This window comes from Mus pahari, chromosome 1, assembly GCF_900095145.1.
Source record: "Mus pahari chromosome 1, PAHARI_EIJ_v1.1, whole genome shotgun sequence".
NCBI lineage: Eukaryota > Metazoa > Chordata > Mammalia > Rodentia > Muridae > Mus > Mus pahari.
Window position 1 is genome coordinate 141,228,723 of NC_034590.1, and position 26,358 is coordinate 141,255,080.

At 46.5% G+C, this 26,358-nt stretch overlaps 1 protein-coding gene across 1 annotated transcript in view; it reads right to left on the bottom strand.

The window, feature by feature from the left end:
* Ermp1 (endoplasmic reticulum metallopeptidase 1) overlaps positions 1-17,775 on the bottom strand; it is a 59,785-nt gene extending 42,010 nt beyond the window's left edge. The window contains exon 1 of the mRNA XM_029537236.1: positions 17,588-17,775. The gene's annotated coding sequence lies outside the window, so the exon portion shown is untranslated. The remainder of the gene's footprint in view (positions 1-17,587) is intronic.
* Between the last annotated feature and the right edge of the window lie 8,583 nt (positions 17,776-26,358).

Genomic DNA, 26,358 nt, shown 5'->3' on the forward strand with positions numbered 1-26,358 from the left:
AAGCTGAATAAAACATTTCCTCCCCAACTTTCTTCTTGGTCATGATGTTTTGTGCAGGAATAGAAACCCTGACTAATAATAATCCCAGCACTTGGGAGACAGAGGCAGGTGGATTTCTGAGTTCAAGGCCAGCCTGGTCTACAGAGTGAGTTCCAGGACAGCCAAGGCTACACAGAGAAACCCTGTCTCGAAAATCCAAAAAAAAAGAAAAAGAAATCCTAAGACAATGGGAGAATGAAAATATATATTTCCTTCTGTAAGATTCAGAAATTTTGCTATCTGCTTCTCCCAAAGTCTAGATCTCCATCACCTTTGGAAGGAGAGCTGTCAAAGTCAGCAGCTCTATCTGCAACAATATATCAGATAGGGGAGGTTCTGATATGTTATGATCACAGGTCATAGAAGCCTTGTGTGCTGGCAACTTGTAGTCAACTTGAATCAAGCTAAAGTCCACTTAGAAGAGGGAATCTCAATTGAGAAAATGCCCCCACTCATCCCCAGTGGTTGGTTCTCTTGATAGATAGTGTAGAAAGGCCCAGACCTTTGTGATCCGGCCCCATGGGTTAATTGTCCTGGGTTGGGCAGGGACTAGGCAAGCCAAAAGGAGCAAGCCAGTAAGCAGCACTCCTCCATGACCTCCACATCAGCTCCTCCCTCCGAGTTCCTGCCCTGAGTTCTCCCAGTAACTGAGTAGGCTGTGACACTGTAAGTTGGAACAAACCCTTTCTTCCCCAAGTTCCAACTGGTCCTGGTGTTTCATCACAGCGTTAGAAACCATACCTAAGACACCTCGGGAGACAATGTTCCAGGCAAAGGGAAGTGAGCAATCTTCAGAAGCAACCCTGAGAAAGGCTCTGGCTAACACCACACGAACTCAGAAGGGCCTGGGAAGGGATCAGATGGGAGCAGCAGCCATGTACCAGCATGTGGAAGGCCTCCTGGCTTTAGCAAGGACTCTGGGGTCATTTGAGATAGAGCAGCCCAGAGACCACGCCTACAACAAATTGTCAGGCCATACCCCAAGGCCCCAGACCCACGCTTAAGTTAACTAAATAAAAAAAAAAAAAACAAAAAAAACAAAAGAAGGAAACAAACCCTGAACCTAGATTTGGACTGCCCATCCCTCATCCTTTACACAACGCTGGCTCACACCCCTACACAGCTGTACTGGGCATGTCAGGCTAGCTGTAATTAACAGCTTTGACTTTAGTAATGCCTGGCCTTTGGAGTAGCAGAAGCTACGTTGACTTGTGGTTTTATTTTCACAGAAAAAAAAAAAAGACTCCAGTGAGTGACTTGATGGTGAGGGTAAGACAGACCGAGTGGCTATGCTGCCGGCCCTATCCCATAGGCTGTTGACTGTGGCTTCTCTGTTCTTCATTGACCACTGGGCACCAGCAGTCACAGGATGTGGAGGAGCTGAGAAGCAGCAGTTGTGAGTTCCTTAGATCTGAATGACCCAACCTGGGAGACTGTCTCAGAGGTCAGCTCGTTTATTGAAATAGTGAGGCCAGCCTCTATAGCTGGAGACAGTGGGGAGAAAAGGAAAAAAATGACAAGATTGGAAGTGCTGCACAGGGGTCGGGGGGCCTTCCAATCTATCAGCTAGATTAACAGACCACCCCACACAGGAGTTCTGAGAAGCCAGTTCTCTAGCTGGCAAACAGAAGCCTAACTGGCTTTGTCAGGGCGAGCCCTTTGTCTTTATGGAGTTGATTTGGGTGGGGAGAACCCCCACTCCTGTCGTGTCTCTGAGAGATGTCTGGGGTATGGGCAATGCTACCGTCCCTTATCTGGCTTGGGAACCCAAGTTCCCTCTAGTTGATCACTAGGACTAAGTCAGTTCATCTTTCTTGGCAGACATTTAAGTTTTTTCTTCTGTGTCCTAACGGGACACAGAGTTAGGCTGACCAAGTGGCACGGAGATGGTCCAAGGCCCTTCTTTCATGCTCTCTTGTTCTTGATACCCAGGAACTTAGCCAGACTGAGGAGGGCAGACCTGCGCACTGTGGGCACACAGGTGACTCGCTGCTCCACACAGATTCTCTCACAGCCGGCATGCCTGAGCGTCACAGCACAGTTCACCACGGGCCCGCTTCCTGTGAGGAGGGCACGTTCACCAGGTATGGGTCCCTGAGCTGAAAGCTGACCAAAGAATGCTATTACCTTATGTTACTCTGTCATTAAAAGGAAGGAAGGTGCCAAACCAGTCCAAACCAGTTGCAAAAGACAGAAGCAGACATCAAAGCTAGGAAACCGAGTGAGTGAAAAGGATTAGAAAACCAAGTAGGAATCCCAGATGCAGGCTGGAGCCTGGCCGTCTGCGACACAGGGTGGCCGTCTGTCTGCGGCACAGGGGTACCTGAAGTTGGACTGAGGTCACGGTACCGTGGGTTTGTTTCTCTCCTCTGTCTCCTGTATGCCAGGAAGCTCTCCAATTAGCAAGCCATGACCTTGAACTCTGACACATACACCCCTGCCCCCCATCCATAGCGTCCAGAAGGATTGGGCGTGTGCCATCTTGCCTGTTTTATGAAACCCTGGGGATCAAACCTGAGGCTTTGCTCATTTAATGTAAGCGCTCTACCAACTGAGTCACATCCCGGCCCAGCAACTTCTTAATTCAGGCAGAGTTAGATGGAAATGACCTTAGCGTAGATGAGGAGGAAGACCAAGGGATACGATACAAATGAATAGGATCTTAATGATTAAAGCTTGAAATGAACAGAGATTCTAATCCAAAATAAAAAAACCGTAAGGCATGACAGGAACATCACATACTGCCTTCACACAATTAAAAACTTGTATACATCAAAACGGTCACTATAAAGGAAAAAAAAAAAAAAAAAGAGTTTGGGAGATGGCTCAGGACCTGAGCTCAGCCCCTGCAGAAGCCACCAACAGGCAGGCACAGAGTAGCCTATAATCCCTGTGGTGGTGAGAGTTGCTGGGGCTTGCTGGCATTAGCTATGCTTTCAATGAGTTCCAAGTGCACTGTGAGACCCTGTCTGAGAAAGAAAGGCACTCACTCATGGACACACATAGTCAAAACACACACACACACACACACACACACACACACACACATGGAAGGAAAGGGGCTGTAGAAGGCAAGTGGCCCATCCTGGAACAGAATTTACAAGTATAAAAACCCAGAGGATTATATGTCTTATCTGTAGGTGCTGTGTATGCAGGTCAGGAAGAAAGACCTTCAGGTAAATATATGCTGTTCATCTTTAGTATCAGAGGAAAGGGTGTAGAAATATAACTTATATTGAGAAGGTTATTTTTTAAATAACCGGCACTTTCACGGTTCATTAATAGAACTTACATGATGTGGGGTCTGGCAGGATATATTTTGGAATAACTCTTCAGAAAAGTAATTATTCAAGATACACTAGGAGCCTTAAACAAACAAACAAACAAACAAACAAACTCACAGTTTTATGTAGTGATTTCTTACAGAGAGATCTGTCAAAACATGACTTTTAAGAAAGAGAAATGAGTCCTGTATGGAGGTTTATGGAGATAATCCCAGTGTGGGGCGATTACCATGGTCCTATAGAGTAAGTTTTAGGCTAGCTTAGGCTACAGAGAGAAAGCTGTCTCAAAGGAAGAAAAAGAGGGAGGGAGGAAGGGAGGGGAGAGAGAAAGAAAGGAAGAGAGAGGGCCCAGCACTACAAAACATTTATGATAGAAAAGTGATTTCGCATATAAAAGAGAGAAGAAAGGTCAAGTAAGTCAGCGCAGCCAAGAGTCCGGAACATGGAAATTGGAAACTTCGTCGCCAAGTCAGGCTCCTGCAAGCATTCAGGCAGAAAGAGTAGCTGTCAGAACAGCCGAGCCAGGCCACACAGTTGCAATAAAAGGTGAATTCTGGAGGCTTCCCCCTTCTGTTTCCTGTCTTCTCTCTGCTTCTGGGTTCAGAAGCTTGTGTGTGGAGCACCGTCCCCTCATTTCCCAGGAAGATGGTTTATAATTAATTACAGCATGGATGGGAGCTACCACGGGAATAAGACTGTCAAAAGGCTAACATTGGCTCTTAGTCTTCAAGCATTTTTGTTTGTCCTTCCTCTCCTTCTCCTCCCCCCTCTCCCTCCCTCCCTCCTTCCCTCCCTTCTTCCTTCTTTCTTCTGCCTTTCCTTCCTTCTTTGTTTTTATTTCTCACTCTGTTTTTGTTGTAGATAGGGTCTTGGTATGCAGGCCACCCTTGTCTTCACAGCAATCCTCCTGCCTCTGGCTCCTGATGCTGACATTACAGCTGGAGACACCTCAACCAGCGCCTTTCTCTTTTCCTGTCCTTTCCTTTCTTCCTCCCTGGCAGTGTTAGGGATCAAACCCATGATCCCACATGTTAAGCAAATCCTCCACCACCTCGGGGGCCCAAGTACATTTCTAAACTAAAATGTTCAAAATGTCCATAGCTAATTGCTGAACCAGAAAAATAATTTGAGGGGCTTTAAATTCTGCCTTTGGCCTGAGAGAATTAGTGATTTTAATTGCCTCTGGATTCTAGATTTTTCTCTTCTATCCCTTGTAGTCTATTAGAAAGGAACCCAGCAAAATAAACATCTTTGGGCATTTATTTGAGGGTCACATACCAACGCTTATTTGTATTTTTCCATGAACTTCCTGAGGTCAGGCAGGTGACTTGGTACCAGAAATGCACCACTCAGCAGTTTGGAGGCTGAGAACACCGACTTAACCGAATTTGCTCCATGTTGAAAATGCCGCGCACCCCCAACCTCCGTCCCGCAGAGGTGGGGCAAAGACGACACATACGCCAAGGCAGGGTTTGAGCAGCTTCCACAGCTTCCCGCTGCAGCTTCCTTTATTCTCTCTGCAGCTCACCCCAGCTCTCTACAGCAGTTCAGCTTCTCCCCTCTGCTTCTCAGCTTCTCCTCAGTTTCTTCTACTTTATTCTGGGATCGCCCAATTTATCCCCTTCCACCCTCTGCACTCTTCTCTCATCACTCATCATCCAGTCAGCATTCAGCACGCTCTATACGCGAGCCATGCACGCAGACAGGGTGGGTGTTGATAGGCCAGTAACTCAATATCATGCTGTATGATGACGCTCTACATCAGGCGGGCAGTGCGTAATCACTCAGGTGCACATAATCAGGATTTTGATAATCAAGCAGGGAATCAAGGGGCTTGGCAGTGAACCAGGGTGCGGTCTTGGCTCACAAGGCCGAAGCCATGGCCACACCCACTTCCCACAGTTCAAGTTTACTTAAATATTCATGAATATTCATGAGCACTTGCCAGAGCTCAGCTCATCTACAAGTGCTTGCCCAAAATACCAGGCTCCCCATAATCTCACAAAATCTGTCCTGGACAAATCTCACTTGGCCTGTGAGTGATGGTGACCTTCTCTAGATCCTTGCTGGACCCAAAATAGCCTCTGCAGCTGCTGCATTTCCAAGATGTTCCCAAGAAGAAGGCGGCAACAACAGATCTTGCATGAAAGCATCACCAGTCTCTCCCAGAGACACCAGAGAATCGGGAACAGGAGAGCGACCTGGTAGCTTCCTGTGCCTCACACACCGCATCAGACTCTGGAGCAGGTGGGAGTCTGCAGACCGTGCCACTTGCTTAAACTAAAATGGTCAGCCGTGATGTCCTCAAGGGTCTTCAGGGACCGGGCCACATGTCCAAGAGTGTGTAGAGGCCGACTGTGCCGGAACCAGGTGGCCCTCCTTGAGCTTTCTGAACATCAAGCCTACAGCTGACTTCTTCCTTTCTGCCCACCCTCCAAGCCTGGAGAACTTGGAGCACCTTGACACACACACACACACACACACACACACGCACGCACACACGTATATGCAAAACAGTCACATAAACTGCATTCCTTCCTTGATATCCCACTAAGCCGTGGAACTTCTGTGAATGAATTACCTCCCCAGGCTGTGCTGCCATTTCCCGCACATGAGAAGGCTAATAGGATTTTTCTAAGACCCTTGACCACATTCACGGCCAAAGTTCAATATGTCTACTGGTACTCTCCTGGGGGAGGTGTTAATCCTGAGATTCACAGAGGAAAAAACCAGTTCTACCATCTGAGTCCATTTTGAAACAAGCTTTGAATTAAATACTGACCAGGATGGGCTCCGGTCAGGACCACCACCTGCAATTCCCAGTTGAGTGACCTCAGTACACATTCTGAAAGGGTTTACGAGCAACCGTATTTTCCCAGGAGGCTTTGTTCTTTTCCAAGAACTACAACTCCCAGCATTCCAGAAAGTTACAGATCCTTGAGTTTACAGGTTAACTTCGGGATTTACTTAGGGGGTGGACCTTCATCTGCATGGGATTATGAAAATGGGAGGAGAATGTCTTTCACATCGTCCAGTTACCCCTTTGTAGTTGGCTAGGTGGATGAAAGGCTAGGCATCCAGACAGAGGACCCAGGGGTTAAGAGTACCTGAGGCTCCTCCAAAGGATCTGACATCTTGTTCTGGCCTCCTCCTGCCCAAGCATAAACACAGCACACAGACATACATGCAGACAACTATCCATACACATTAAAAAAAAGAAAGAAAGAAAAAGCGTGACTGTGTCTTTTTACAGCAACCTAGTTTGCATCTGTAGGAAGGCAACTTGGGACAGGAAAAGCTGTATGTGTATCTTGTTAAATATTTTTTTTGCGTGTCTTTTTCGAGACAGGGTTTCTCTGTTTAGCCCTGGCTGTCCTGGAACTCACTTTGTAGACCAGACTGGCCTCGAACTCAGAAATCTGCCTGCCTCTGTCTCCCAAGTGCTGGGATTAAAGGCGTGCGCTACCACGCCCGGCCTTGTTAAATATTTCTAATAACTTTGTTTAATCTTACCAACACACTCACAGTTCCACAAGCACTCACCTCTTCATTACTACCCCCTTGGGTGATAAGCCTTATAAAGATAGAACCTCTTTTCCTCTGCGACATCAAGCCTCTGTTTCTTTACTACATTAGTAATCAATAAGCAAAAATCCAGAAGTACCAAGAATAAATTCCCAATTTCTTCAATTAAAAAACAAGAACAACAACAACAAAACAGTATTCACAGCCAGAAGTGGTGGCGTGGAGCATGCCTTTAATCCCAACACATGGGAGGCAGAGGCAGGTAGTGTTCTGAGTTCAAGGCCAGCCTGGTCTACAGAGTGAGTTCTAGGACAGTCAAGACTACACAGAGAAACCCAGTTTCAAACAAACAAACAGATAAACAAGACAAAACCTTATTCCCAATAAAATTCCATCTTTAGACTGAAGTGTGAGTACCTGCTCGGGTGGCTTTAAGCCTTAAAAACAGCATGCTAGAGAAAGCAGCCAGAGCCCCCCCCCCCCCCCCGCTGTCTTCAGCCACTTGAGGCACCTTGAGAGGAGAAAACTCATGGGGGCAGAACACAGAGGTGCAGAGACAAGTGGAGAAGACAGAAAGGACTGCTTAACACTTATGACGGATGTTTCCGGTGACCAAATGTTTTTGGAACCAGATGGGTGTGCCCGGCTTGAGGAATATGGAAATGTTCTAAATCATCACTTTTAACATGGTTAGTTGTGTGTGAGGTAGATTTCACCTTCAAAAAGAGAAATATGGGAAATCCAGGTCTTGGTATGACGTTTGTTTTGTTAGGAGACAGTTTCCCGAGTCCAGCCATCTCGGGCGGGAACAAGTTCCATCCCACTGGCAGGGTCAAAACTGCATTCCTGTTCCCAGGCCCCGGAACCAACGTCGGTCTGGCTTCTTCAGGCGTTTCATGTCTGTCTGTTCACCAGTAAAGGATGTAAAGAGGGAAGCTGCCGTATCCCATTATCTAAACTAAGGGACACAAACAGTAAATGTGTTGCCTGGCTTGACTTAGTTGACGGTAAGCAGCCTGCTTGTTCCTTTGTTCCCTTATCACCCTAGATTCCAGGCCAGAGTCCAGGAGGGGACCGGGCTGGAAAGACTGAATCAAGGACTCTGATGCGACCTGGATAAGACCCAGGCACCAAAGTTAACTGCCTTGCTTAACCCCTTGTGTCAACGTGTGATTGGCCGATGCAACGGCCCTCCCCGGTCTCCTTGCTTTGCGTACCCATCCTATATAAAGGTTATTCAATGTCCCTTCAGGGACCCTGTTTCAGATCCCGAACTGGCCGCCCCCCTGCTCCTGCAGAGAACAAAGCTTTCATTTTTAAGCGTCTGTCTCTGAAGTGAGTTCTTTTGGCTTCCACCCCAACCCGCAGTTTCAGGGAGTGAAGTACTCACCACTAAGCATGAAGGCCTGACTTCAGTCCCTGGCACCCATGTGGTAGGAGAGAACGAGCTCCCATAAGGTAGTCGCTGCCTCCCACTTCACTAAATGTTTAAAAAAAAAAACCCAGAACAATCTGGATATGGAAATAGCTGGATATTTTAAATAACTAGGTATCTAGATATTAATGATATAGGTTATACATAAAATATCTCAATACTAGTAATAAATAACACAGTGGTAGTATACTTGCCTAGCAGGTAGAAAGTCCTGGATTTGATCCCCAGAACTGCATAAACCTGACCTGGGTGCATGCTTTATAATCCTAGAGTTCTGGAGGAAGGGGGAAGAGGGTAAGAAACTGAAGGCCAGGCTCATCTTGCCAGTGAGTTCAAGGCCAGGCTGGGCTATAGAAGGCCCCTCCCTAAACCAAAACAAACAAAATGTATGTGCTACATATGATTCATGAATGACTGTGGGAAATGGGATTTTAAGATTTCTTAGCTCCAGAGACAAATGCCTTTCCAAGTTCGGTCTCAGTAAAACTACCTCTGCTATACACGTAAGCCCCTTATCCTTCCTATTCCAGCAGCTCCAAGTACTGTTAGAATATCCGACCTTGGCTGGAGAGATGGCTCAGCGGTTAAGCGCACTGAATGCTCTTCTGAAGGTCCCGAGTTCAAATCCCAGCAACCACATGGTGGCTCACAACTATCCGTAATGAGATCTGATGCCCTCCTACGGAGTGTCGGAAGTGGCTGTGGTTGTTTGTCTTTTGTTTTGAGGCAGGATCTCTCTATGTAGCTAGCCCCACTTGGCCTCGAATAATCCATCATTCTGCCTCAGACTCTTCATGCGTGCTGGGATTATAGAGGAATTGGAACACACCTATAACAGCCTACAGTTTTTAGAACTACTGTCTTCCCAGACCCCAATACATCATCACTAGGTGTCAGGGCAGTTGTTGTGGGACTCCCGCGAGGCTGGGACACCGAGTTTAGGGAGTTGGAAGCAAAAGCCTGAATGATAAATGGATGTCTGTTTTTATTGCCATCCTAGAGTGCAGTCTCATCAGCAAAGGAATTGTGCTTTGTTTAGGAAGCAGAACAGAGCATTGTCAGATCCAAGGGGTACCCCATCTCCCCCCCCAAAAGGGGTAGACCCACTGACTTGATCCAAAATTGAGTCTAGGCTCAGCTTAAGCTACACTCTAGAAGGATTTCTGGTGGTTAGATAGAAGCCAGCAGGAATAAATTTATCTACTTCTCTCTACCCTAAAGTCTAGGGGGGTGTGTGAGAGAGAGAGAGAGAGTGTGTGTGTGTGTGTATGAGTATGTGTGTGTATGTGTGTATATGAGTGTGTGTATGTGTGTATATGAGTGTGTATGTGTGTGAGTATGTGTGTATGTGAGTGTGTGTGTGTATATGAGTGTGTGCGTGTGTGTTAGGGCTATAGCTCACATAGCATCCCAGTGAGTTCCCTGTATGTATAACCAGATGGGTGAGGGGGGAAAAACTATTTCAAAGCATTTGTTGCTGCTACAAACTCAGAGCCAGGCACTGGAACAAATGTCAGACTTCCCACTCACTCACTCTTGGTGTGAGATAGGGGAGTCCTGGAGACAAGAGCAGGGAAACTTTTGACACAGTTACGCATGCCCCTTACACAGAAGATGAATCGCTGTCTGATCAGTTCACTTTCTTCCCAATCTAGAGATAAGAATCCGGTCTATAACCTGATTCTCAGGCAGAAAAAAAATTTGATGGTTAGCAAGTATATCGTCCAGGGCTTAGAGGTTAGGGCGCTGGAGCTGTGGCAGGCAGCCTGTGAATTGACTCCAGTTCGTAACTGACGTGTTTGGCTCATACAGTGATCTCTTTTTTAACTGAGTTGGGCAACGTTAGCAGAGCAAAACTCTCACATGCATATCTCAAGTTCAGCCCTTTGTTGGGAAAACACAAGATTCAGCTCCGATAACCAACTATTGCTGATTTAGATGGTTCTCTGGGTTGCAGTTCACCCCAGTCCTTGTCCCCACAGCCCACACCCCATCCTACCCACAACCGCAGGTGCATGTCAATGGAGAAGTATATGTCCCTTCTGCCAGAGACAAGGGAAATGATAACAACTGGATGGGAAGTGGTTTCACAAGTTCCTGAGGAAAACTAACATTTACCTAGTGGCCGGAAATCATTCTACAGTCCAGTTTGAGGCGGGCCAAAACTGTCTTTTCTGGACATAGGCACTCTACGAGACCTAACAGAAACAGCTATGGAAGCTAAGGTTCTTGTCCACCAGGGGCTAATCCTACAGCCATAGGCTTAATCCAGAGGGTAAACTGTAAACCACAGCTGAACAGAGCCAAAGCTGCATGACCTTTCCAGTCTCAAGGAAAATTGCTACAAAGTCGGACACCCCATCTTAGAAACCCAGATAACTCCCTCCTAGAGTCTCCCAAATCTTCAGCTCAGTTTTCTGCTTTGACTCAGACACGAGAGGGTGAGGAGTCCAAGCTTCCTCACCTGAGAGACCCAATTCAACCTTTCTGAGAAATCTTCACTGTCCACCTTGAGAGACTTGTTGAGATGAAAAGTCTTGGATCACCCTGAAGGCATGCCCTGAAGAGGCTTGAGCACAGACCCTGCAACGCTTTCCCCTTTTACTCATTTACAGATGGATTGTTCAACTCCATCTGTCTTTTAGAAAGCCATAACACGTACATAAATAGATTTCCAGTGTCAACCCAGCTCTTCCAGAGATAGCGTCTGCTACAGAGCTAACCATCAATAATCTTTCGGATAGCTTTTCACAAATTAGGGCTTCTTTGGACATGCCAACCTTTTGATTTTCTTCAGAGCCTGAGAAGTGTCCTGCCCTCCACTGAGGGCTTCCTGCCAGCAGAAACAAGGGTCATCCTTGCCTGTCTTTGTCTCTCCCTTGGCATAGTACAGGGTCTTTGACATTAAGACTTGACCTAGAACCTGGAACTTGGTATTTCTGTTCTTGTCAATCGATATTCGGGGTTCTTTAGTTTTTGCGATCCTAAAAATATCTTTAAAACTCATTGTTTATTTTTATACTCATGTCCGTGACCTATAACCAGCCCTAAGAGAATCCAACAATTATCTGTGCTTTGAAAGGAATTTTTTTTTTTAAGCTTGAGGGTTAGGATAAAGATAGAAGCAAGCAAGGAAATGGGAGAAGAGCTTATTTCAATGAAGCTATCTTCTCTCTCATGGAACAAATCCCTGATCAATCGATTGGTTGATCTCTTCAGGACCACGGAATCACCTCAGCTTCTCTCAGCTCTCTTCTCGCAAGTGTGTTCCTTCACAGAGAGAAGGAAAAACAGAGAAGCCATGTTGTACTATGAAGCTGGCCTGAACAGGCCCAAGCCATGCCTTTTGGTCTTGGTTGACAGAACTCTGGTGTAGTTAAAGGTAGGTAAGAAAGATGCTGAATTTTTTGGTTTGTTTTGTTTAAAGATGAAATCTCATGACATGGCCCAGGCTAACCTGGAACTCACAAAATAGCCTGGTCTAGCCTCAGATTCTCAACCCTGCTGCCTTTGCCCCTCTGCAGACATCTGTACTTCCACTTTGCCACACTTGGCTGAAGCAAGGCAGGAGAGTAGAACAGAAGAAAAAGGAGGAGAGACATGGGACCAAAATGCAGGTAGGCAGTCTTTATCCACATCACCATAAGGGACAGGATCAGGTTGAGAATGAACTAACATATGTATGGGATGGTGGTCTGAAGCTCCCAAGGTAACTGCAATCACAGCGTATTGATTCTCCTATGTAACTATGTAACGCTGGAGAGTAATTACCATATTTCCCAGGGACTGATGAACCCCTGCTCCCACGGGTATGGAGGGACAAGCTTTATTTATTCTGTTATCCTTCAAAGTAATCAGCCACTGTCCTGGGGACTCTGCCATCCCTTTAGTTCAATATTAATCACATCGCTTGTTTGTTGGGATGATTGCCCCTCTCTGGGAAGAGGGAGGACTTGTTGCAAAACTCCCGTTTTCTACTTTGGGAGGTGTCACCTTTCACCTGTATTAGACAGAATAGTTGTTATTCCTGTTTGGCAAGGCGCTGGAGGTTGTTTACACAGGGGACTCTAAATAGACAAGGGCGGAGTGGCACTGGGAGAGGGTGCGTTTCCCTTGAAGCAGGTGCCAGTGCCTCCCTCCAGTTTCGGTACCCACTCACAGCAACCAACTCAGCCGCCAAGAAGCCCAGAAGCCCAAGGGATGGACAGAAGGGATGGTGGAAGGTCGACTCTGCTCTTACATCTAAGAAGCACTATTTTTGATTTCTCTTAGACTTGTGTGCACTTGAGGTGCTGGGGTCTGACGGAGGGCTTTACAGTGAGAACTCTTCGGGAGCCCTGCCAACCTGTCTTTTCTGTTCTTAGAGCTAGAGCTATCCATAAAACCCTGTTCTCTAAGGTTCTACCTTGATTTGTAGACCAGTTTGAAGACAGCACTGCTTGACATTGCTTGAAAATTAGGATTTTGCAAACACTGAGCTGCCCTAAGCACTAGCACTGAGTTCAGGGAGGCTCGGATGCGCCTGCGCACAGGCCCTAGGTTGATTCTATTTTCACTACAGCTCACCCAGTTGTGGACTTCAGGGATTCGCTGTCCCAACCTCTCATCTTGTTGTAAGTCTACTGGGATTACAGGTGAGTAGTGCACACAGTGTCTCAAATGGAAGGTGTCTGGTTTTTACATGAGTTCTGGCGATTTGAACGCAATCCCTCACGAGCACAAGGCAAGCACGTTTCCCATAAGCTGTCTCCCTACCCCATGGCCTTAGGAATCCCTCACTCCACCCCCACCCCGAAACTGGCTGTCCCGGAACTCTGTAGAGTAGGCTAGACTCAAACTTAGAGATCAGCCTGCCTCTGCCTCCTAAGTGCTGGGATTAAAGGCGTACGCCACCACTACAAGGCTGGCCTCGGGAATTTTCAATAACCTTTAATTAGAGCCAACTCCATCACATTCTCCTTAAATCTTAATTTCTATAAGTCTTCTGGAAACAGCCTCCTGGTGTGGACCTCAGCGCTCTCTACCTCCAGTCTGGAACACTCTTTATCTTGTAGGACTAAACTATATTTTATCATACGTTATTTAAACCAAAAGCATTTTATGTTTTTAACCAGGATTGTGTTTCTGCACTGGTAGCTCTCTCACACTTGCTGGTTCCTTTCTCACTATATATGTATATATACATACATATACATATACATATACATATATAATTTAAATCCTGGTGCTTTGGTTTTTCTCCTACAATCAAAAAACAAACAAAAACCCCTAAACACAGACATACCGACCACTTTCGAGGACAGACCTAGCTGGGAGAGGCGGTTAGGTCATATCCACTCTTACATCTGACTTAAATTGATAGGTTTCACTCACTGGCTCTTTTGCTCTAGAACACTTGCCCAACCATTTACAGAAGATATAAACAAAACTGAAAGTCTCAGGTCAAATTCACTTCCAGTTTTTTTGTTTGTTTGTTTTAAGATTTATTTATTATTATACGTAAGTACACTGTAACTGTCTTCAGATACTCCAGAAGAGGGCATCAGATTTCATTATGGATGGTTGTGAGCCATCATGTGGTTGCTGGGACTTGAACTCAGGACCTTCGGAAAAGCAGTCAGTGCTCTTAACCATCTCTCCAGCCCCCCACCTCCAGTTTTTAAGGCTGCAGTTATGACGGATGTGTTCTGGAGAGGGACAATAGGGATTGGTGGGGAGTTAGCCATCTTGTAGAGGAAGAATACAAGATGCTCACGACAAACACATCCTTCCATTTGAGCCTCATCAAAACACCAGTGAATGGTGGGGACACCTCTAGCGCTTCATCCAGGAGCTTGGAAATCAAGTGTAGTATGACTTGCCTGACAAGTTTCACATACCCACCCCCATCTCATTTTGTTTGTTGGTACACAGTAAAGATACGGTAGCTTCTCTTAGGTATATACTATGAATTTCCCCTGAAGTACAGGAACTCCCAAAAGAAAAGCCACATGTCCTGGTCATGATGTGCTGGGTGCAGGTGACCACAGGAGAATGTTGTGTGTAGTTTTAAATGTTACCAATGTTACCATCTTTGCCCCCAGAACAGTCACAAGCCCCCCACCCGGCTTTCCCTTTTTCTACCTGCCTTTAGTTCTGAGAGGTGACCTCGATACTAGGCCCCTCCTGAGACCCTTGAACCAGAGGATAAAGACACCCACTCAGTTTGTTACTTTACAACTCGCCTTCTTAGCACAATGGTTGGGTGCAGATATCTCCCACCTAGGAAAGCCCTTACCAATTTATTCTCTTTGTCTTTCCACCTGCCCTAAACTTAGTGGCTAGTCCTACCTAGCCCCTGCCAAACATCCTTAGCCACTCGCCTGTAGCAGTGGCCGCAGGCCTTAGCTCCCCCATCTCCCACCCTCCAGACCTCTCATAGTTGTTGCATTCTTCTTCCCCCAAAGCTTGGCAGAAAACTTCTTCTTTGTGTTCTCCTGCCTCCAGGGCCCTGGAAAGCCTGCCCCTGCCTTCTGCCCAATAATTACTTTGCTTTACTGACAAATCAAGAACCCATTGGGGAACAGGATGTTAGCATCAGAACCTCCCCTTACAGGGGAATCTTTAAGCTCCTCTCAGGATCCAGGGGTAGTACATTATTCTAAGTAAGTATACCTCAAAGACAGAAGAACCCGCCATCTGAGGGCTAGCAATAACTCTTATATTTACCAATGTAATCCACGGCATTGACCTTGTCGTGTGACAATAAGGACACCCAGGGAATATTACATGAGCATAAGTCACCAATGCCCCCTTTAGAGAAAGAGACATGAGCCAGGCAGCGGTGGTGCACGCCTTTAATCCAGTACTTGGGAAGCAGAGGCGGGTAGATCTTTTTGAGTTTGAGGCCAATCTGGTCTAGCACAGTGAGTTTCAGGACAGCCAAGGCGACACAGAGAAACCTTGTCTTGGGGCGGGAAACAAAAAGAAAGAAAAAGAGAAAGAAAGAAAACCGCACATGAGTTAGGGTAGGTTAGTGTGGATATTGAGGAAACAGAAGTATAACTGGAGCAAGGGCCTAAGGCATACAGTCTCAGAAATAGGGAAGCAAGGGAGACCGGCAGCCAAATGCAGAAGTGCACTCAATGAGGGAGGCTCTAAGGACACAGGAGCAGGAAATCCATGCTTTACCACAGTGAAGTCAAAGGAAATCCAATCGAAACTAGGGAGAAAAAGCAGATAGCGCCAGGATCTTCTCCCAGGTCTGTCTGAAGCAACTCTGCTCCCTGGGCCTTACTCAGATGAGGCACACAGTGTAGTGTTGATGGGATGTGGGGGTATTGTGTAATAAAGAGCATTCTCAAGGGTGGGGGTGGGCAACTGCTAACAGGACCGTTGGGTAGCACATTCCAGGCCAGCCTGACACTGTACTAAAGGCTCTGGAACAATCAGCTTTTCCTGGGGGGGGGGGGNGTCTTTGTCCTCTGCAAGTCATTGGCAGGCCTCCTCCGGTTGACTCTTCATTGCGAGGGGACTAGAGCACATCTGTTATTTATCAGAAAGCCTCCGGCTCCATAGTAATCTTATAAAAGGCGTAAGCTCCAAGAGAGAAAGCCAGATAGTTGCCAGAGTTCCTTCTGGGTGTGAGGTCATGATTGCATGTGTGCACCCGCCTTTAGGTTTGCACCTGCTGATTAGGAGGGGAGGGTCCAGCAACCAAACCTTTGCCTGCTGATTTCTAACTCCTAACTTAGGACCTGGATGTGGAGATTATCCTGGATTCCCTTGGGTGGGGGATGTGAGAGTTCTTAGAAGAGAAGCAGGAGGCAGGAGGCAGAGCGTGAGGAACAGAAGCCGAGGCTAGGTGCCTTGGAGCCACAGGCCACACAGCTAGCCTCCTGGAGCCAGGAAAAAAAAAAAAGGCAACAGATTCTCCTCTCCTCTGGACCCCCAGAATGACCTGAGCCCTGTCAGTCCCTGTAGAGCCATGCATACACATTTGTATAGTCTCCAGCCATTGAGTTTATGCCATTTTAGAGTCACCAGAGGAAACTCTAAGGAACAGTAGAAAGAACGGCTGGTTGATAAAATTTGTCAGCTCTCCATGTTTCTGATTTCCATGTGGATACAGACAACTACATGTAAGTTGTTTGGCTTTATGTTCCGTCTGAACTCTTAACCACTGAGCTAAATGACCTCTTTCTGCCTTACCCGTCCCCTCCCCCACCCCCCAAATGCCTGCTAGTGTTTGGAAGTTGTTAGTTGCTGAATCCTGGTTTGTAATCAGACACCCCAAGCCTGTGTGAGAGAGAACGGACATTAGAGATAACCATCTGGCCCACATTTTATAGACTAAAAACAGGGCCTGGGGAGAGGGACTGATTTGGCCAGGGAACACAGTGAGCTCGGGGGCAGAAATAAGGCCAAACCCAGCCCCAGCCCAGCCCTTGACCCAGTGCTCACTCTGTCCACTTCCCTTATCTCAGTGTGGTCTGTGTGCACTAACCACAGACATTTTATATAAACAAGGTCATGGTTTGGTTGCTATTTGAAAGGTGATATTTCCAACCAGCGGTGATGCATGCCAGTAATTCCAGCACTAGGTGGATAGAAGCAGGAGGCTCAAAAGTTCAAGGTCACCCTCAGTCATGAGCTGAAGACCAGCACAGGCTATATCAGGCCTTGTCTTTGAATAAAAACAAAACAAAACAAACAAAACCCTATGACCAAGTGACACCCAGTTTCAATAAACAGCCTACTGTTCTTGGTTAATTAAATCCCTGCTTTCGAATGGAAGAGGGGCACCCGGGTTCCCACCCCAGGCTGTAGAACTAGTGTCAGCTGAGGGCCGCTAGGACAGGGAGAGTTGGTTTTCTGTACACGGATTAGAAACGCCCCAGAGGCCTGACTTGACATCAATACCACAGAGAGCTTTCTGACACTTCCTGCACGAGGGGACAGGTTAGCCCAAGCCACCCTTTTCTGGGTTTGGTGCTTCCTCTTCACCAATCTCTGGATGGACTTGATAATCTGTCGCTCTGGGCCCAAACCCTAACTTCCTCCCCAGAGTCCACCAGCAAGGGCGTAGGCAAAGAGTTGAATCACCCCGACTTTGAACCGTAGGATCGTTTTCTGAACCACGCTATTCACGACAGTGAGCGTTTCCAATTATGAAGGCACTTTAGGTAACCTGAGAAACTTTACAGCATCACGACTACCTAGATGACCAGAATGTGGACCATGGGGACCGGGCTCCAACTAGTCTTATGTCCTGTGGGAACAGGAAAGTACTAACAGCCGAGTCCCTTGGAGAATTATACTTGACCTTGTCTCCGTCGCCAGAGGAGTCTGTCTGTCTGCGCACCCCCTCTCAGAGAGATTCTCTATTACAAACAACAGCTCCAGGGCCTCTTCATGCAGTGGATGCACAGACACAGCGATCCACGGAGTGTACAGAGGAAAGATCTGGGCAGCGATCCACGGAGTGTACAGAGGAAAGAAAGAGCCGGGCAGCACTCTGCCCTGACTCCGGCAGGCTGCGGTACCTTTCCAGGCTTGAGCACCGAGGTTTGTTCTCTTCATTGGTGAAATGGTAAGAGAGCTCCACACGTCAGTCAATCCACAGGTCATTCATTGGCCGGAGCTCATTCACGTCTGCATTTCCAGTGCATAGTTCAATAGGCACGCATGTGGATTGGAAACGGCTCATATTTGGAAATGCAGACTAAAAGGGCGTTCACTGGCGGCCATGACTCTTTACTGAAGTGTGGGGGGCAGGGCTGGAACCCATGTTCCTTCATGGATAACCCGAAATTCGGGGTTACTTCACACTGGTTTGCTGAGCACAATGACATGTGTGATCTGTATTCTTTGGCTCTCTTTCGCTATTGTGTGTCAGATTGTGGGTGGGTTTATACAGGATTCAACTAGAAGATATTTAAACTAGTACTTGCTAGCCTAAGAACTTTCATAAGAATCCCATGTGCTAGGGCTGGAAGATAACTCAGTGGTTAAGACCACTGACTGCTCTTCCTAAGGTCCTGAGTTCAAATCCCAGCAACCACACAGTGGCTCACAACCATCTGTAATGGGATCTGACAGGCTCTTCTGGTGTGTCTGAAGACAGCTACAGTGTACTTATACTGTATAAGTATAATAATACTTATATATAATATATACATATATAACATATAATACATATGTTATAGCTTATATATATGATTATTATAATATATGTATTAATTAATAATAATAATAATAAATTTTAAAAAATCAGCTGGGTGTGGTGGCGCATGCCTTTAATCCCAGCACTTGGGAGGCAGAGGCAGGTGGATTTCTTAGTTCGAGGCCAGTCTGGTCTACAAAGTAAGTTCCAGGACAGCCACCAAAAAAAAAAAAAAAAATCCCATGTGCCAAAGATCTGCAGACTGACGCATTTTTAATAATATATGTGGCTCTCAAATAAGCCTGTTGTAACACCATGGGATTATTTACTTATCTATTTATTTATTCATGGTTTTTGAGTCAGGGCTTTTCTGTGCAGCCTCGGCTGTCCCAGAACTTGCTCTGTAGAAGGCTGGCCTCTAACTCACAGAAATCCACCTGCCTCTGCCTCCCAAGAGCTAGGATTAAAGGCGTGTACCATCACTGCCCCTCTCATTTTTTAATTTTTAATACAATATTTTAATTTGCTCATTGAGAATTTCACATATGCATACAATATATCTCAACCATATCATCCATCCTCCTGACTCCTCCCACATCCCCTCTCACAGGCCCCTCCCTACTTCATGTCTTATTCTAACTAAAAAAAAAAAAAAATGTATAACCCACCAAGTCCAACTAGTACTGCCCCTGTGTACAGAACTATGGGGCCATCCACTTAAGGATGCACAGAGGTGTACATCTGAGTGGCGCCTACATGATCATAATGCTGTAATGTTTCTCAGGTTACCTGAGGTGTAGTCCTAATTGGAAAGGCTTGCCACTGTGACTATCAGCTCAGAAAATAACCTACATTCTGAAGTCAGGATGACCTCAACGCTTCATCTATGTCCATCTTGTGGCCTCGGGGGAGGAAGTTAGGGTTTGGGCCCCTGACAATCCCAGAGCTATGGACCATCAAGTCCATCCACACATCAGTGAGGAGGAAGTGCCAAACCCAAAGCAGAGTGACCAAGGCTAATCTGTCCCCTCGTGCAGGTCCCTCAGGACATGTGTCAGCTACCTCTCTGCGGTGCTGGTGGCAAGCGAAGCCTCTGGGGTGTCTCTAATTTGTGCACAGAATGAATCTTATAATTGGTTTGTTCCTTCCTTGTTCCTTCTGCTTGGAAGCTCAAGGCCAAATCCCAGGCTTGGCTTTAGAAGTTATATAGCACTTCATGAGCTGTGTTCTGGTCGTTTTCCCACTAAAGACTCATAGTTCTCCTCCCATTATTCTCTCTGCTTCTATTAGCCTACTCTTTTTCAGCCAAATGTTTTGTCAATCTATTTTGACATGTTCTAAATTGACAAATTACATCACTTAAAGACTTATCAATATGTTCGCCCCCCCCCCCGCCTCCCACTCTGGAGTCAGAGAATTAAAAAAAGAAAAGAGCAGGTAACCTCCGCAGTGATCCCGGCTTGGGAGAGACCCCGGCAGGAGAATTCCGGCTCGGGAGAGACCGCAGCAGGAGAATTGATGAGTTCAAGGGCAGGTTGGGAGTGAGACCTATCCTCTACAGAGTGGGACCCTGTCTCAAACAAAACTTAGAAAACGGTGAGGAGGAGGAGGAGGGAAGTAAGGTTGAGGGAAAGCACATGTCCATGAACAATCTGTAAAAGTAGGAGGGTCTCTGCCTCAACTCCTCGCTTCACATGTATGTATGTATTTTAAAGAAACCCCCTTTATAGCCAAAGCCTGGCAGTTGACTGTGAGTCACAGTTACTAGAATGCAGGAGGTTCTGAGTCAGTCCCCACCATCCCATAAAGCTTGGCATGGTGGAAGGAGAAACATCACAAATTCAACTCAATTCTGGCTACACAGTAAGTCTGAGGCCCGTTCTATCCCAAGAGTACAAAGCAGAGTTTCTGACTATAAAACAAGAACCCTTCCCTCACTTGTTAATACGCTACTTTAGACGACTTGGTAAGTAATATTGCTTGGTGTTTAATTTTAGATTAAATGTGGTGACTTTAATCTCCCTTTTTCTGTATGTATGTATGTATATGTATGTATGTATGTATTTATGCATTTTTATTTATATGAGTACACTGTCACTCTCTTCAGACACACCAGAAGAGGGCATCAAATCCAATTACAGATGGTTGTGAGCCACCATATGGTTGCTGGAAATTGAACTCAGGACCTCTGGAAGAGCAGTCAGTGCTCTTAACCGCTGAGCCATCTCTCCAAACCCCCTTTTTCTTTTAAAGTAAATTTTGGTGTGGATCTATGTAAGGAAAAGGTAGATGTGTGTATGTGCATGTGTGTGTGTGTGTGTGTGTGAATGAGAGAGAGAGAGAGAGAGAGAGAGAGAGAGAGAGAGAGAGAGAGAGAGAGAGATGGGGGTGCAGCCACCAGGTGTGTGGAGGTCAGACAACAGGCCTGAAAAGTTAGTCTCTCCAAATTCTTGTAGGTTCCTGGAATGGAATTAAGGCTTGCTAGGACAAGCACCTTTACCTGTTTAGCAATCCCACCTGTCCATTTATTTTTTTTAACCTGGTACTGTGTGACTTATTAATTCATCTCAAACCCACATTTTGAAATCAGAAAGCTAAAAAAGGCTTTGTAAGAGCAACAGACCCTGAGGTGGAGGTTTGTAATTCAGACGGAAATTCCTCCTTCTTTCAGAGTGTAGGGAAAGATAAAATCTTGTGCTCTGTCCTGTTGGTTTAGTGGACAAGGGCTCGAAACCAAATCAACAATAACTAGATGAAAAGGTGTGTCTGCTTTATCAGTATAACTCAGGGCTTCACAGAGAAGTGAAAGTTTGTATAAACATTTTCAACAGAAGGTAAATGATTGTGGGGAAGAAACTACACAAAGAAAAGGGCGTTGGGGCCTCCAGAGGTGATCCACTGTAGGAAAGGAAGGCTTGTTTTACATTGCTCATGCAAACTTATCTTAAGGCCATTCCTTCAGCTCTGGGGTTTGGGCGATTATCATGGCAGGAGAGATGGGGAACATTTATATCCTACTCTAGGAGAAGGGGAGAAGGCAGAGAGTGCTCCCAGGGAAAGCAGAGAGTGCTCCCAGGGAAAGCAGAGAGTGCTCCCAGTGGTTGCTCTTTTCTCAAGTGCTTCCATCTCAAAATGATCAGTGAGCCCAAGTAGCATGTCTGAGAGTGCCATGTGCTGATCCACTTATGTTGTTGTCATCCTAGGTCTGAACCCAGAGACCTGACAGCTCAGCGCCAAGCCATGCTTGTGCCTACTGGCACTTCTACGCTCTGCTGACAAGAAGCAGCAAAGGATTCTGCACTCAACCTCGAACGTGTTCCTAAGTGTGTCTCAGCCTAGAGAAACAAAGGCCAGGCAGTAGGCGTTAAGGAGGCCCTGGCAAGGGCTCCGAGCGACTGCTGGGTGCCTACCCCTCTCCTGCACACCCTGTCAGTCAGGAAGTGGTCTTCAAGTTTGAGTGTAGGTAAGAATCACCTGCACAGATCCCAGGGCTTTGTTTCCAGACAGCAGATGTAGGGTGCCCAGCTACCTGCATTTCTAAGGAGCCCCCAAGGATTCTGTTGTGGGTCAGGGGGACTACACTCAGTAGCACTGTCCCAAGGCTAGGACTGTCCTTCTGCTGGTTAGCTGAGAGGGGGGCTTCTGTAGGTAACGTGTCACTGGAGACTGGTGGGAAGGGATGGCCTATGCTTATGACTGCTAAGTATACGCTAGAAAGAAAACGGCTCATCTTTTCCACACACTGTCGGCATTAGCCAGGATTCTGGCAGGAAACAGATGATGCCCTTAAAAGGGATAGGAAAGGCACTATTTACAAAGGTGTGGTCAGAGAGGAAAGAGAAGCCTCGGAAACCCAAGGGCCATGGGAATCTATCACTACCCTCTGCCTACAGAGACAAGGACCAAGGATGGGGGTTGGGTGGGCTGGGGGTGGGGCAGGGTGGGTTGTGGGAGGTGCAGCCAAAACACTACCTAGCATAAGCAAGGCTTCCTTGGGATTGCATTGAAGTATGACATGACAGATAGGGGATGGACAGTCAGGCAGGCAGACAGACAAATAAAGACAATAGCTATACTTCCAAGAAGCTGTGCCAGGAAGAGTATCTTTTGGGGGCACAGGCAAAGCAAGCAGTGTGTCAACTCAGGTGTGCTCAGCCTTCTGACATTGTGACGTGATACTGTCATCTCTGAAGTTCACACTAAGGAACAGTGAAACTGAGTTGTTTTTGTTTTTTTTTTTTAAAGTCACACAGGGGCTTGCTGGCTATGCTTAAGGGGATAAGGAAATACCCAGACTGACAACCATGGTTTGATCCACAAACCCCCATGTGCTGGAAGGAGAGAAGTGACTCCTACAAGTCCCCCTCTGATTCCCATGTGTGCCATAGCACATACATGCCCCCCCTTCTAAATAAATGCTTTTAAAAATTGCAAAGCAAAGGGCTGGAGAGATGGCTCAGTGGTTAAGAGCACTGTCTGCTCTTCCGATGGTCCTGAGTCAAAATCCCAGCAACTAGTGTGTCTGAAGACAGCTACAGTGTACTTATATATAGTAAATAAATAAGTAAATCTTTAAAAAAAATTACAAAGCAAAAGCCACACTGTTTTGAGCACGTTTTTTGATATGTATTGGGCTTGTCTCTATAGATATCCTGGGACGTGCATGCACCCGATAAAAGCCTGACTGGGGATTAAATACAGTTAATGCTTACTCAAAGGAGTTGCAAAGTCTTTGCAAGAACCCAGTTACCCAATACTGGGTCATTGTTCCTAAAGTAAAAGCAGGGTGAGGTTGCTGTGGGCCTCTAATTCCAGCATGAGAACCGACTAAGCTAAAGTCAGTAAGGGCGTCCTGGATGCAGGAGATTGTGGAGTGAAGGTCTCTGAGCCAGTGCCTGGAGCCCAGTCTGGGGCAAGCTGGGAAGATGAGGGACCAAGCCAGTGTATAAGGACATTTACATTTCTGTGACCCTGAGAAGTGTCACAGAGAAGGGGACAGGGCGAGCACTATAGAAGTTCACAGAAGGCTCCGGTCACATGGGAGCTGGCACTAACAAGGACTCTCAGGACTTGCAGAGATGAACTAACTAGGCAGGATGTCCTAAAACTGCTGGCTTCCGGGCTCATTCTCTAAGAAAGGCAGAGGCCCCTCTCATCCCTCCGACCCTCGGTACAGGCTACACCGCGCTGGGAAACTTTCCAAGTGCTCTTCCTGCGAGCCCACATCTGCCTGTATGCCACGGAGACCCCCTTGTTCCTCTGGGGCACGTGGCGGCGGAGTTGTAAGGAAAGGCGCCCTGAAAGCTAAACGGGATAAAACTGTGGGAGAAGCTGAATGCTGCGGAGGGACTCCATTCACGTTGTGCGAAATGGTTGACTTTCCTCTCCTGATGGTCCCGAGATTAAAAAAAAAAAAAAAAAAAAAAAAAAAAGTTTAATAGCAACACACATCCTCTTCTGCTCATCACAAAGTGAGCATGTTCAGTGGAAGCTAGAAGGACAGATGGGCAGGTTATGTGTGAGAAACTCAATTCGTACCACCATGATGCTGCGCGGGGTGGGGCGGGTTGAGGGAGGCGTCAAGTTGCTGGGTTCCTTAAGTCTTTCCTATCTGCCCAGCTCTGCCTTGAGTCCTTCTTATAAATATGAATTTATTTCACATTTCAACAGCCTTGATGGATAGGTATTGATTGTCCTGTTTTGTGAGACTGTGAGACCTACAGAAGCCGAGGATCCCATTGCAAAAAATCCAAGTTGTTGGGCAAGAGGCCTAACTGGAATGTAACCTTACCTAGTGCGTCTGTCTCCAGGCCACGTCTTCTTCTGTTACTCTACTTTCTCTTCTGCTTTCTTCCTTATTATGAAAAGAAAGTCCTTTTTAAAAATGTTATTGCACACACTTTTTATTGATTTAATTTCATTTGAGGGGTGTGGGGCAGGGTACTTCACAGCCCTGGGGATTGAACTCAGGTCCCCAGGCTAACACAGCAAGCACCTTTACCTGTGGAGCCATCTCACTGGCTCTGGAAAAGTCCCTTTGAGACAAGATTCTAGTTGGAGGCCGAGGCAAGGGGACACTAGTGAACGTGAGGCCAGTGTGGTCTACAAGCAAGACTCTGCTTCGAAAAAACCAAACCAGACAACCGAACAAAACCCCCAAGCCCAGCCCAGAGCATATCTGTGTTAAACTGTGCCTTAACGGAGCTCTCCTGCCAGCAGAGGCAAGTGACAGGCTGCCCTCCTGGGACTTCCTTGTTCTGTCCAGTCTCCAAACACTTCCTCATTCCTCTTTGCTCCCGATCAGCTGTATGGGATGGTCCCGTGAAAAGACAGACTCTGTCTCACAGATGAGTTAACACAGGACCAGAGGGATTTAATGACTCCTGAAAACTATGCAACCTCACCTTAAAACCAAATAAGAAAGATGTTCCCCACCCCCAGCCTCTTTCTCCTGGCCTGAAAGTAACAAATGATTCCGTCTCTCACAGAGAGGAGTCTAGAGCTAAGGTCAGGCTCCGTGGCAAAGGCTGGTGATCGGCTAGCCACGCCTCTCATGAGTCAGGAAAAATAAAAACTGAGGACTATGGGCTTCATGTCTCAACTTACCCTAACTTTCCAAAGCCCGACATTATTTCTTAGGAACCGTGTTAATTTTCTTGTGAGCATGGCCTGGTTCAGGGTCGATGTTCCACAGGGAGGTACTAGAATTTATGGAGAAGCAACTGTCTACCAGGCACTGGAGTAGGCCATGCGGCTATATATTTACTGCCATTCAAGTTGTTTCTCAACAAGCATTCAGATCCAAGTAAACTTAGATGTGACCTCAAGGATCTGTTGGGAAAACTTTACCTCCTAGCAGAGACAAGCTCAGAGAACTTCATAAAGGGGAACGTATAGATGGGGGAAATAGAACGTAGAGATGGGGGAAATACCTTAGTATTTTGGGCATACATTTTTCTGCCAGTGAACACAATGAACCACGTTCCATTAATTTTTAAAACTCTACTTATTTAATGTGTGTGAGTTTGTGTGTGTGTGTGTGTGTGTGTGTGTGTGTGATGTGTTGGAGGGTGCACGTTCCACCATGCATGTGCAGAAGTCAGAAAAGAACTTGAGGCAATGGCTCCTCTCCTTCCATCATGTGAGTCCTGAGGCTCACACTCAGGTCATCAGATTTGGCGGCAGGTGGGTTTAACCTTAAAGTCATTTGGCCAAGCCTGTTCTATTCACTTTTGCCTCCCACACTTATCTGGCTCTACACTAATTCAAAATGATGAACGAGGGATGAAGTAAAGCTGAGCTCCATATGCTAATAAGGCAATCAGGAACATGCTGTGGACCATCCCTCTAGTGGCCATAAAAGTTACAACCTCCCACGCCCACCCTGAACCACCCTGTCCACTTTTTTTTTTTTTTTTAACCTAAGAGCTTTATATTTATTCCGTGTATGTGCCTTCAACACTTTCATGACAATTTTCTGCTCCTCAATAAGGAAGCAAGCTCCATCCATCCCATAATAAGTCTGGTTGCTTCTTTGTTTTAAACAAGCTCCTAAGGACTAGGTTTGATACGCTGAGCCTGGAAGTCTGCCTGGGTACACATCACGTGCGGACTGGGGTGCTTTCCCAACCTTCTTGGTGTAAAGGTGAACGGTCCCACAGCCAGGGTATTGAAACAGCCTTGTCTTGTTAGAGGCGGCACCGTAGAAAAGCCTAGGACCGTATGTCAGACGCTGGATCAGGCTGAGCGCCTCCAAGCACGGTCCCAGAAGAAGAAAAAGAAACTATTTTTTTTTGTTGTTGTTGTTGTTTAATCATCAGTCGACATTTAGTGACTGGTCAGATTATAATGATGCCTCAGCAGATATCTTAAATATGGACAACACCTTTGGTTCACATTTGTGTGTGTGTGTGTGTGTGTGTGTGTGTGTG